Genomic DNA, 13435 nt, shown 5'->3' on the forward strand with positions numbered 1-13435 from the left:
GAAATGCATTGTCACCTAATTACCAGTTAAACCTTAGGCAAGAGCAACATAAATCCTGAACCTAATCAGGACTCACACAGGATCTTTCTTTTGTATTTACATATGAACACATAGCCGACAACACAAAGAAAACTTTAAAATGAGCCCAAACTCCAAAGAGATAATGAACAGATAGAAACGGGGGCAGCAAGCCAGACTGCTTATCCTCACTGTATTTGTAACCTGTTGAAGATCAGGCTCTGGCTGCTTGACTGGGGTCGTCATGCAATCAGCTTTAACATCAGTTTGGGTTCTTACCATGCTGTCTGTGCAGATGCTTTCAAATAGCTGAAGTTCTGTTATTGCCATAACGTGGCCGTTTCTGTCGTGGATGCAGTTTAAACTTTGCTGTCATGGCACAGTGGCCTGTGAAAATGGGATGGACTCAAGCGCAGATTCAAAACCGGAGGCTTGAAGTGCGGTGTAACAAAAAATCTTTATTCACAACGTCTGTAGTGGTAAGGAAACTAAAAACTCAAACTAAATTTAGTGCGGAACATAAACTAGACGTCTGAGGCAGGAGAGACTAAAACAATAACTAAACTATGACAGATCACTGTGACGATGGGATGCAGGGACTGGGCGGAGGGAGCTATGGCAGACCAGGGCACTGAAACTGAGGAGAGAACTGTCAGAGTTCTCTCCAAAGAAAAGTTGCGTGTTAATCAAAGAATTATAGCATTGTGCCGCCTGATGTGCTTGCAGGCGGAGACTGTTTGGAGGGGAAGGCATGAGGCGGACGCACCTGAGCGCCACCCGCAATCACGCCTCGCCGCCTTAACGTCTGTGCTATCTATGCCGTTGTGTTGGTGTGTGTTGGGCTGTGAGCTTTAACACCGGCTGTATGCATACAGCAACCGTGTGTGAAAAGTGGTCAATAAAGAGATGCTGAAAAGCATGTTCATGGAAACATTGTCGGGTCTGCCGTGATATGTTTACAATGGGACTTCTGCTCCTGAACCTCTGCGCACAGCGTCTGCAGATCGGGGCTGTACGAAGTCACTTTCATCTTTACGCAGGACTGTAAGCTGTCATCTGTGAGGCGCGAGCGGTGTTTGTTTTTAACATAGTTCACGGTGGAGAATAGTTGCTGACTTTGCCTACCTGGGGTTGAAAGTCTCGATAAATGCACGGCGTTTCGGCGGGTATACCGGCTTCCGCAAGTGTGACGCTTATTTTGAGCGATCAAAAAATAATAGAATATAATTTTGTATTTATATTTCAATATCACAATAATCTTCCAATTTAGAACTACAAGTTAAAAAAAACTAACACAAATAAAATACACTTCAGCTAATTACTTAAAACAATTTTTTTTTCCCAAACCACGCGGAGCCGCACTAAAAGGACTAAAGAGCCGCATGCGGCTCCGGAGCCGCCGGTTGCCGACCCCTGACCTAGGAATAATGATCAGACCTTGAAGTCACTATCTGTATGTTTTTGAGGACTGGGAAGGTACACATGTGCACCATTTGTCCCGGAGTTTCAGATTAAAGAACTGTCAGCAGATGTTCAAAACCAGCCTCCGTTATGTACAAGGGTACCAAAAAAGTGCTCCCTGTCAAAGGATCAACAGTTGTACAGAGCAAATCGCCCCTGTCACAAGCCTTTGTACTTCCTGAGGTCCAAAAAGCTACTGTATCTCGTGAAAGTGTACTTCCCATAAAATAAGCATTCATTGTTTTCTGACTTTAAGTGGTGTTCCCATGAATCACGAGACACAAACTAAGGAGGGAAAAAAAAGTCAAACCACTGAACCAAGCTCCACCAGAGGACTAGCTTTCAATCTAGCAGTCAAGTGTTTACTGCACAGAACCTCGTCTGTTTGATCCCATTGAATCATCAAGTGCTTGATTATGTTTAACTAAGAAGATATTTTTAAGGAATAAGGCACACATTTCAAAAGATACTCAGAATGGTTGGGCGGTTTTTGATCAACTGAGTTTGGGGTTTCTTTTTTAAACCGAGTACCCTTTCAAAGATAGCATTTTTCTGCTTTTTCTCCCATAAATGGAAAGTGTAATACCGAAATATGCCAAGGTGAAGATCAAGGTAACTCAGCTCAATAGAAGGTTTTTCACAGAATTTTGAATTCTCCAGATGTTATGCTCATACTCTTCAAATATTTAAGGGTAGCGAGGGCGAGCAACAGTATCCTTCACGCCTGTGTAGTTTTTAATTTATATAAAAACTACAAATATAACGTTTCAAAATGGCTTCTTATAAGAGGCAGGCATAGAAAGGTGTGAAATGTCAAAGGGTTAAAAGAAAAAAAACACAGAGAAAGCAATTCTACACCACCTGAAATTCATATGCTGCCTTTGTTCCTGCAGAGAAGCTGTTACAATTGCCAGCGAAAGCAGGACGAAAGGGAGCAAGGACAAGGAGTGGCAACAGCAGCAGCAAAAGAGAGAGAGAGAGAAAAAGCTATGTTATTGAAATCTCTGATATCGCGTTTCATCTGAAGTAGCTGGTCCTTGTGTTGGGTTGAAGAAACTGGGGAAAGTGGGTTTTTATGGCATACCCCTGTAGTGTAATCAGGAGCGCTGGCTAAGCAGAAGTGACAGCAGCGGTTTGGGATTAGGGTCAGTAGCAGCACACGGCTTGCAGCTGAGAGAGAAAAAGGAAAAGGAGGGGGAGGCATTGTGTTTGCCAGTGGGTAGGGGCCAGCTGGTCGAGGGACCGCCTTGAGGTTTGAAAAAAAAAAAGAAAAGATCCTAAAGTTTCAATGCTATCAGAAATAACACATCTGCAGCCAAGGCTGATTAACCACCTAGCCACCCAGAAAAACAAGGTTTCCTTTTTTTTTTTTGACTCTCATGTAGGTCAATTAGCAGGTGTCAGAGGACTTCTTATAAAGTGAAAATTACAACAGGACCCTATTTCACCCTGGACTCTGCGCGACCTTGTGCTCATTAATGGTGCGCTGCAATCAAATGTTAGTGCCCCTCTGAGATTTGGGATAGTGTTCTACCCATAATAATGGCGCCATGTAATGCAGCTGTAAACGCAAATGTTTGGCTCTCAGTGACACTTGTGATGGGTCTGAATCCATTTGCGGTCAGTTTATTTTGGTCCGGAAAAGCGCACAAATAGCATATAAGAGCAAGCGGACCACTTTAGCTTTGATTGCTTGCTGCCCCCTACACTGCTTTACTTACCCAGTAATGTCTTTTAGTGTTTATTCTTGGTATTTTGACTTTTTGTTAAGAATGTGACCACTCCATAAACCCTCTTCAGGACTAGTCAGGCCTGACCTTATCTCTGCTGCTACAGGGCAAGAAATGCTAGTTTGTTGCAGGGTTAACTCACACAGACAACCATTTACACTCGCATTCACACCTATGGGCAATTTAGAATTACCAAATAAGCTAACCCCACTATTTGCATGTCTTGACCAAATCTTAGATTTGAATCTGTGAAACAACAATGCTAACAACCACGCCACTGTGTTTAAAGACGTAACCAAAGAAGATTTAACATTCTGGAAGACTCTGAATGCATTCCCCTATTAGATCCTGAACAAGTACGTGAAATTCAGTGTGTGAAGTCTTTTTTTCAGTACAGAGGAATTAGACTTTATTTGCAGTCAGTAGACCTGCAAATGGTTGGTGTTTGTGTGTTACCAAAGGAGAGTGGTGGAAAAAGTTTTCACATTATTTATGTTACTGAAATTGGGTGCGCCATGCTATACATCTTTTATATCAAGCACAGTCAGAGAGTCAGAGATGTCAGAGCATATGTGCTGGACAGGCCACCAACAAGGGGGCATTATCTCAACTCCCACTGTAATTTTGTCTGAAAAAACAGAGTGCATTTATACCATGACTTACTGTTTGGAAGAGGAATTCCTGTATAATTATAGCCTATACACTTGGCTACCTTTATAGGCTACACAACAAATTCAAGCCTAAACAACTTACTTTGAACAACCCGTAACTAATCACAAACAGGCATGCATAATATATTTATTTCTAGGTGCTGAAGTGGATTAATGACCTTACCACAACACACAATTCCATTTGTTTTATAGGTTTTTTTTTTGTGATATCAGGCACAAAAATGGTCTCTTTTTAGTTCCAAAGAGATGTATACATGGGGGTTGAGATATTTGTATTTGTTATATTTTTTAACTGCAGATAAATAATAATATTTTTTTTACATAAGTTACATTTCTGATAAAGATTAGCTTGCAGCAGTTGATTTAAATTTAAATAATTTTGTAAAGTAATTAAACTTTTTGAGGAAATATATTAAAGGCAAATGATTATTGATGATTTTTTTTTTCAGTTTCAAAACTTAAAGCTACTAAAACTACAGCATTGGTGTTATAGTGAAGCTGACACAAGTGCTCCTCCTGCTACAACTGCTGTCACTGCATCTGCTGAGGCTGTTGCTATGTGACTACTTTTTCAGTTACCAGGTCAGACAACTCAAGGCCTGTAAGTTAATATTTGTATTAATTTGTGGGAATATGAGAAAAACATTGAATGATTATGTTGACTTATTGCCACAGCAGTATGGAGATCTAAACATCCTGTCCAAACATTTTTTTAACTGCTTTCAGTCCGAGCATTTCTGTCCATAGTAGGGTCACAGATAACTTCGCCCAGTGTGGGTGAAGCATCATTTGCTTCAGGTGAGGCTCAATCTGCGGAACCGTTGGCAACTGCACCTTTGTCAACTTCATGTGACTCATTGTTAACCTTTGAAGCTGAGAACATGAAGACCGTTCCTGACAGCTGAAGCAGTGCCACACATCATGGGCGTGGTTCAAATGTGCAGGCTCGTTTCATGCTGCTCTTAGAGCCTCACCCAAATCTTCCTCTGAAGAGGCAGAGTCATCCGTTAATCTGGCAGTGCTCTCTGAGGCTTCTTGAGCAGCTGAGACGGCGTTGTTTCTGCAAGTCATTTCAGATCCAACTGCGGCATCATCTGTAGCAGCGTGAGCCAAAACTGTGGCACAATCTGAGGCTGATTCTTTAGTTGTTTTGGTCTTGCCTTCTCCTGCCGATTTCACCAGTGGTGGGGACACTAAGGGTACCTGAGATTATGTCACTGGATGACGAAACTTTAATCTCACTGCAGAAGTGTAAACCAAAAGGCAATACACACGGAAAACCATTCACTCAAAACTGGTGGCATCACACAATTTACAGGTGCTCAAACACGGGTGTGCCAGCGCATCACTTGGTGTAGTTCTCCTTTGAGGATTCAGATGCAGCAGCATCTCCAGCAGGCTGACAAACTTTATCTTGTCCTCATATGTTTCCACATCTGGGTACAGCTGCATCTGGAGACATATTTCATGTATATTTAAAACACCCACTTCCTGACTTACAGATGAGTTAAATTCAATTTTACATCCACAGTACAAGGACTACCTACCACCACCAGGTCATACAGACTTTTGAACTCAGTCGCTTTGCCTCTCTGAAGTGGGAATCCAGTCCCAGTCGGTACGCTTCAGACATCTAAAAAGTAGAGAATGTATTTGAGAAGACTTTAAAAAAAATCAAAAACACAGAGAGAAAAGGAAAATATCCTTTGATTTGTGCATTTCAGGACAGCATTGCAGACCTGGAGTCCACATGAAAACCTCAGGAGATCGGAGAGTGGAAAACAAGAAGTAGTGATTAGAATGACTTCCTGCAAATGTTTGCATATTGATAAGAGTTATTGACATCAGATCAAATTATCCACAAGGAACCAAACGTAGCCGAAGTTAGAACACAAATCTGGAAACAAACCGGTATCCAACAGGCTGTATGATGTAGCTTTGTTCCACATCAGCAGCTTTTATGGCTTATTGAGAATTTAGTTTAACTGTGAATGGTTGGACTTCCTGGTTTACCAGCATGATATTGCTGGGTTTAATATTTGATGCCAGCATTCTTCAGAGAGTTGAGCGCAGAAAACAGTCGCACGGACAAAGGAAAAACTAGATTGTGTTGTTCAAATATGTTCAAGCATGCACATTTGCACCCTACATTAGCAGACAGTGCTTTGTGGTAGACTGATGATACCTGCTATGTTATGGGTTTAATCTCATGAAGGGAGAGTGGATTGCGGGGTAGCTTCTTTTCTAATATGTCTAAATCCGCGTGTAGCCTTTCATGTCTAGCAATACTAGACAAGTGTGCCTTTTTGTTGAAAGTCCTCAAAGAACCGACCAATACTCAGAGGGTCACGCCCGCTGATGTTTTTCAGCATAGTCAGCTGGAAAGAAAATATGAGACACTGGGCATGAAATAAAGAAAAATAACATTTAATGTTTATGATGAAGCGTGGTGGACAAGAATGACCCACCTCTCTGTTGGGCTTCTGGAACTCATTGGCGATCTTGAATATCTTTATGGCCAAGAACTCTTAGGTAGTTCTGCACTTAGCGACTTTGCTAAAGCAGCCATCAAAGCAGAACCGTGAAAACAGGTATTCATTAATTCTGCTGGACAAGTCCTAAGAGAAAACAGCTACACTGTTCCAAAAAATAGTAATGTCAAAGTATCTTACTGTATATTTTACAGTTTTGTACTGTCTTTCTAGAATATCATTAAATTTACATAAGTAGACTGTGATTTTACATGTCAAAGGTAAAATAACATAACATCACTGTAAATATAGTAAAACACAATTTACTTGTTTTTTAAATATATTTTTTTTGTACATATGCATATTTAGATTTTAAAAATACATTCATAAATGTATCATAATTTCACAAATATTTGTCTGTTATGTGAGAGAATGATCTGTTAAATTCAAATAATACTATGGAAAAATATATAAAATGATCGAAAATTAATGAGAATAATCAATAATTAAAGGAGTATTTGAATTATAATTTTGCTGAAAATTTCATGTCATCTAGGTCTGATTCAATATTTCAGAGGTAACAAGTGAAAATATAAATAATAGGAATAAAAACTAAAAAAAACTTATAAAACATTGCACGGCCACGCTGTGCTAATTATATATTTTAAAAAATAAATGTAGAGGTAGGAATTGCAATTAATATAAATCTCAAAGTATTCACAACATTCCTGAACAGAAATAAGCCTCTGCACCTGGGGTGAAGGTGTGGCCATGAAAACAATGTGACATGCCACTGGATGTTGGGCAACATTATAACTAAGCATCGGCCAATGAATGTGAACTAACAACCACAAGGTCGCGGGTATGGCAGCCAGAGATGGGCAGTAACGCGTTACTGTAATCCGATTACTTTTTTCAAGTAACGAGTAAAGTAAGGAATTACTATTGCAAAAATGGTAATTAGATTACCGTTACTTTCCCTGTAGGAACGCTGCGTTACTGCGTTACTAAAACCGTGATTTTTTTGCGAGAATGTCTCATGACAATGACGTAAGCAAGTGCGACGTTCGTGACAACAGCTGTGCGCAGATCAACAATGGATAATATATCGAGTGCGGGAGACAGTATGAGCGTGCAGCGTTTAAAGCGTGGAAGTACTGACCTTACTTTAAGTTTGATTCCATAAAAAGTGACAAAAACATTAGCGTCCGTTGCGCGTAGGAAGAAAACTTCTTTTTATAGCGAAAAAAACCTCTAAACTTTCAAGCAAGCACCGAGTGCACTACGACGTAATGGGAAATTCACAGAGAAACTTCAACTGACCGCTGCGGCTCACCTGCACCAGGATAAACCTCCACCTACCCTACTCCTGCTTTACAGGTGAAAATAGAGCAAAAGGACCGCTAGTCTTTGACTTTATTTATTTTCTGCTGTGTTTTACTTGCATCTATTTGAAAGAGTGAGTCTAAACACACAAAAAAAAATAAAATATTTTATGTGCTGGAATGTGCAGAAAATAGGTTTAAATGTTAAACTAATTTATTCAAGTCAGAGAATGTTGCATATAATTTAATTTTTGCTTGATGCATAAAGTTAAAAGATTAAAACTAATAAAACAAGTTAAAAAAAGAGATTTTTCCATTTGATTACATTTTGTATGATGGATTATGTAGAAAAAGTAGAATTGGGCTGAAAGATCTATCGCTTTATCACCTCTTCAGGTTGTAAATCGTATTTTTAAAAAGTAACTAAGTAAATAAGTAATTAATTACTTTTGAAAATAAGTAATCAGTAAAGTAAAGGGATTACTTTTTGGGGAAGTAATCAGTAATTAGTTACTGATTACTTTTTTCAAGTAACTTGACCAACACTGATGGCAGCACTGTAGCGCTAATCCTAATATAAAAGTATTCTACTGTGCATTTTACAGTTTTGTTCTGTTCTTCTAGAATATCATTAAAGTTACATAAATAGACTGTGATTTCACATTTCAAATGTAAATTAACGTTAAATCACTGTAATGTAAAAAAAACACAATTTTCATGATTATTAAATGTATCTGTCTGTACATATGCATATTTAGATTGTTAAAATACATTCACAAATGTATCATGATTTCACAAATATCTGTTCGTTATTTGAAAGATTGAACTGTTGAATTCAAATGTAATGCTATGGAAAAGTATATAACATGATTCCTATAAGCTTGTGTTACATCACATAAGTATTATTATCATTGCTATTTACGGCGATCGTGACTCAAGAGTTGGCAGTTTGCCTCGTGATCAGAAGGTTGCTGGTTCGAGCCCTGGCTCGAACACTCTCGTTATTGTGTCCATGGTCAAGACTCTTCGCCAACTGGTGATGGCCAGAGGGGCCGATGGTGCGATATGGCAGCCTCACCTCTGTCAGTCTGTCCCAGGGCATGCAATCCATTATTATTTAAATCAACTGTTAACTGTATATTTCTGTACATTTACGTATTATGATTCATATTGTTACATTCATTGACCTTGTTTATAGGTAATTTCATTGTTTGATCACGTTAAAATGTTCCTAATTTAATGTCTAAAAGCACTTGGTAAAGGCAGAATCCCATGTAAAATTAGCGCAACAAACTCTATTTTCATTACTGAAAATAACCGTATTTTCATTAGAAAGTTATTTTCTGTTATTTTACGGTAGTATTTTGGCGCCCCAGCTGCCAGAATATTACTGTTTTTTTAGGATTTGTTTTTTTCCCCTAATTATAGATAATTTCATTGTTTAATCACATTAACATGTTCCTAATTTAATGTTTAAAATCACTTGAAAAGGCAAGATCCCATGTAAAATTAGTGCAACAAACTGTAATGTCATTACTGGAAATAACCGTATTTTTATGAGGAAGTTATTTTCTGTTATTTTACGGTAGTATTTTGGTGCCCCAGCTGCCGGAATATTACCGTTTTTTAAGATGTTTTTTTTTAACAGTGTAGCTATAGTATATTCAGTCAGCACTTGATGACATGCAGGTATGAAATCAGTATATCAAAGTATAAACCAAAGTATATCAGTTGTACTTTATCAATTTTAAAAACATACATTGTCTCACAGCTCCCATTTGTCACAGAACTGTATAATTTGTTTTTTAGATCGCAAGCTTTTATTCACCCATTTGATCATAAATCTAAATGTAGCCTGAGGCAGATTTCTCTTTATGTTAAACATTTTCTTTCTGTTTTCAACCTGTTCTCACAACTTTACTGGGATTTAATAGAGAAGCATTAATTGGTAATACTTAGTTTTGTAAAAACGTAAATATGGGAAGTCGAAGATAAGAAACAGTGCAAAATGACTTCTTCTTTACAGGCTACTGTCTACTATATAAAAACAGAAGCATACTTACACTAACCCTATGAAAAAGAAAACTTCAGCAGACAACAATCACTAAAGAATAGATGTACATATTTCAGCATGCAACGTAGGACAGGAACATTTTGCAGTCTGTAATATGTGAAAACATGTTGGTGTGCAGTGTCTCTCACCTATTTGATTTGAAGATCCTGACAGCTGCAGGTTTTGGTTTGCGAGGCTTGGAAATGACATGTTTTTGTCAAGGTTTGTAGTTTCAAAGTACTCGAAAGCAGCTTCACTGTGTTTTTTGCCTGAACAGATGAAACCAAAATAAAAGAGTTCTGACTGAGTTTCCAAGTATAAAAACCTTTTGACACCATTTTGTTCCATTGCATTAAAAAGATGAAGTCTTGAATTTGAGTCAGAGTCCAAAGCACATGCATCGCTTTTAATTCAAAACAACTGAAAACAGAGGGGACACAGGAACAGCGATGCAGGCAGTGTTTGTTTAAATATTGCCAATTCTCATGAAGGGATAAGAAAAGTCTCATCATTTTGTCTTTCCTGTGCTCACTCTGAAATAAAACACTATATAGCAGTTCCTTAATTTTTTATACATTTAAGTTATACTCTGGGATGTTTTTTTTTTAATTTGGCAAATGGCGCCTTCTAGTTTGGCATACATACTGTAATAATCAGTGCAGAATTTTAATGTTGTGTTCCATTGCTTTCTGAGGTGAGATATGCCAAAGCAAGCGCTTAGATCCTGCAGATCAGAGCATTTGAACGTCGACAACACACTTGAAAGGTCCTAAAGTTTGATTTATAGGGGTATGCCTACAGACTGTCGACTGCCGCAAACAACAGCCACTTTTATAGTTGCTAAATAAATGATGAAATAATCTTTTACCTTTTCTGTAATGCAACAAATTCCAATTTTTGTGATTTATCAAACCCATTACCAGTGGAAACCTTCCTCTGTCATAGCTGTCACTCTATAAAACACAAAGACAAGTAACATCATGTAAAATTTCACATATTCAGCAAATGCCCACTGATAAATCCATCATGTGTAGCCACTAGGGTAACTCTCTCTCAGCTTCCAGTGAAATGAATCACCTTGTTCCTATTGTAGGACTGGAGCTGAGCTGCACAATGTAAACTAAACCAACTGTTCTAGCATCCACCAAGCTTTCTGTACCAGCAGTAATGTATCTTTGCAGTAATTTAAGCACAAAGTTGTCATTACTTTTTACAGTAATGCATGAGCTGAGTTTCAGTTCCCTTGGTGCTAGCGAATAGTTATTTGACATGCCATTAAACTGGCAATAGTGACACTATCTTTGGTGTTGCTTTAAATGAAATCGGCAGTCGGGATTAAACGACAGCATCATACGCTTTCATTTTAAGCACCTTAAGACAAATCCACCCCCGTGTGTTCTGACCCAGAGAAACAAATCAGTCATCACTTCTGCGTTGGCTGTGTCACCCTCCACTGTTGCCATCTAGACAGCAATCTAAGTGAGATTTGGCAGCCGCTGGGCTACGCTTGCCTCACCTCGCTGAATCATGATGTGTGATATTTACATAGCCATAAAATCCCCTCCAGAAGTGAAATGCTCACTGCTTCCCCTAATTAAGCACAAGCAGACATAAACATAGACACAACTTCACACAGCGTAGGCACACATACGCACGAAGGATGCAACATTATACGTGCGTGACTTAATGCTCGCACAGGCACACAGGAATAGAAACTTTTCTGCATGCACACATGCAGAAAAAGACCAATTCACTTAATGTATTACTCGCATTGCTCTAGGCAAAGGGAAAGGTAGATATCAGAGTTAGTAAGCATCGAGTTTTCCATCTGTCAGAATAAACAATAACATATTTAGATGAGATAGTTGTCTCCCCTGCTACTCTTTTCAGTCAAATACCTAATGTGAAATTGCTGATCAGTATAAATCCTGTAATATCACCTCTCAGATAATACTACCGGCCTGTCTGCTCACTTCATTAGTTGAGATTGAAGGTGTTTGGGGATAGTAAAAACAGGTTCAGTGCAATATTTATAAGTGGGAACAGTAAAGTGTTGAGAGAGCTATGATTTTACTGTCAAAGCTTGCAGTGAAATGCAGATTGCTGCACAAACACCTGATGCAGACACATTTACACACACACACACGCATACACATACACTCTACGAATAAGTCCAGTTGAAGAGCAGTCCACTCTAGATTAACTTGTCACTAAAGTTGAGGACTACAGTCCTCAGGGGTTGTCTTATCCCTGCACAGATTGGCCTGCTAGCTGCTCCTTGTTGTTTGGTGAGCTCTTATCTGCCACTTGGAGCTGTGGCAAGTCAGACTTGGATAAGAACACATTCCTGACATCGCCGACACACTCAAAAAAAGTATTTGTGTTTAAAATGGCATTCAGTCTGAAAGCTTTAAGTGTAGGGTAACAATTTTACAAAACAAGCTGAAAGGTATCTTTAGAATTTGCATATATTTAGTATTTAGTATTTAGTATTTATTTATTTATTGTCATTGTCAAGAACAATGAAATTGCGTTTGGGGCTTCCATACAACCCAAAAAAAAGAAGAAAATAATAAATACCCCTTAAAACCCAAGTGTACATATTTAACCCAGTGTGACTCCAATGCAATAAGACAATCCTTAGCAATAATGTTCGTAGAAATTCAGACAAAGACCTGAGAAACATGACAAAATACAACAATGCAACCCATTCAATATTATTGTACTGTGAGATATGATATCAGATATGATAGTTATCTATTTAAGAAAGAGGGGGGGGGGGGGGGGGGCAGGAGGGGGAAGAGAATAAAGATATGATGCACCAATGCAGACCAGGTCATTGCTATTAAGAAGTTGGATATGGTTATTGTCCGTGAGAGGGGGGCAGAGAGTTCAGGAGCCTCACAGCCTGTGGATACAGGCTGTTGGCCAGTCTGGATGTTCTGGCCTGTATAGACCTGTACCTTCTCCCTGAGGGCAGCAGATGGAAAAGGTGGCGCGCAGGGTGATGTTGGTCCCGCAGGATACTGTGCACCCTCCTCAGACAGTGAGTGGGGAAGATATTACTGATCTCTGGCAGACTTGTTCCAATAATTCTGCCAGCTTCTTTCACCACCCGCTGGAGTGCTTGCTGATCGGCCTTGGTGCAGCTGGGGAACCACACTAGAAATCCATACGTCAGAACGCTGCTGATGGCACAGTTGTAGAAGTTCAACATCAGAGATCTGGGAATGTGTGTGCTCCGCAGTCTCCTCAGGTAGTAGAGGCGCTGTTGGGCCTTCCGTGCAACTGAGGTGATATGGTTGCCCCAGGACAGGTCCTCGGTCACAGTTACCCCCAAGAATTTAAAACTGCTCACCCTCTCCACCGCCTCACTGCCAATGAAGAGAGGCAGATGGTTGTTATGGCCCCTCTTCCGGAAATCTACAATGATCTCCTTGGTCTTTTTGGTGTTTAAGACCAAGTTATTGTCGTGGCACCATGACTCTAGTTGTTGCACCTCTGTCCTATAGTTTGTCTCATCATTGTTGGATATAAGTCCGAGCACTGTAGTGTCATCTGCAAACTTAACAATGAGATTGGACGCGCAGGAGGAAATACAGTCATGGGTGAAGAGAGTGTATAGCAGAGGGCTCAGAACACACCCCTGAGGGGCACCGGTGTTGACCACAAGGGTGGAAGAGGTGTTCTTACCCACTCTGACACT

Source organism: Aulonocara sp. 'chitande type north' Nkhata Bay, linkage group LG13 (assembly GCF_057382095.1).
Source record: "Aulonocara sp. 'chitande type north' Nkhata Bay isolate Kocher_YH1m ecotype deep benthic linkage group LG13, A_spYH_male_GT1.1, whole genome shotgun sequence".
Lineage (NCBI taxonomy): Eukaryota > Metazoa > Chordata > Actinopteri > Cichliformes > Cichlidae > Aulonocara > Aulonocara sp. 'chitande type north' Nkhata Bay.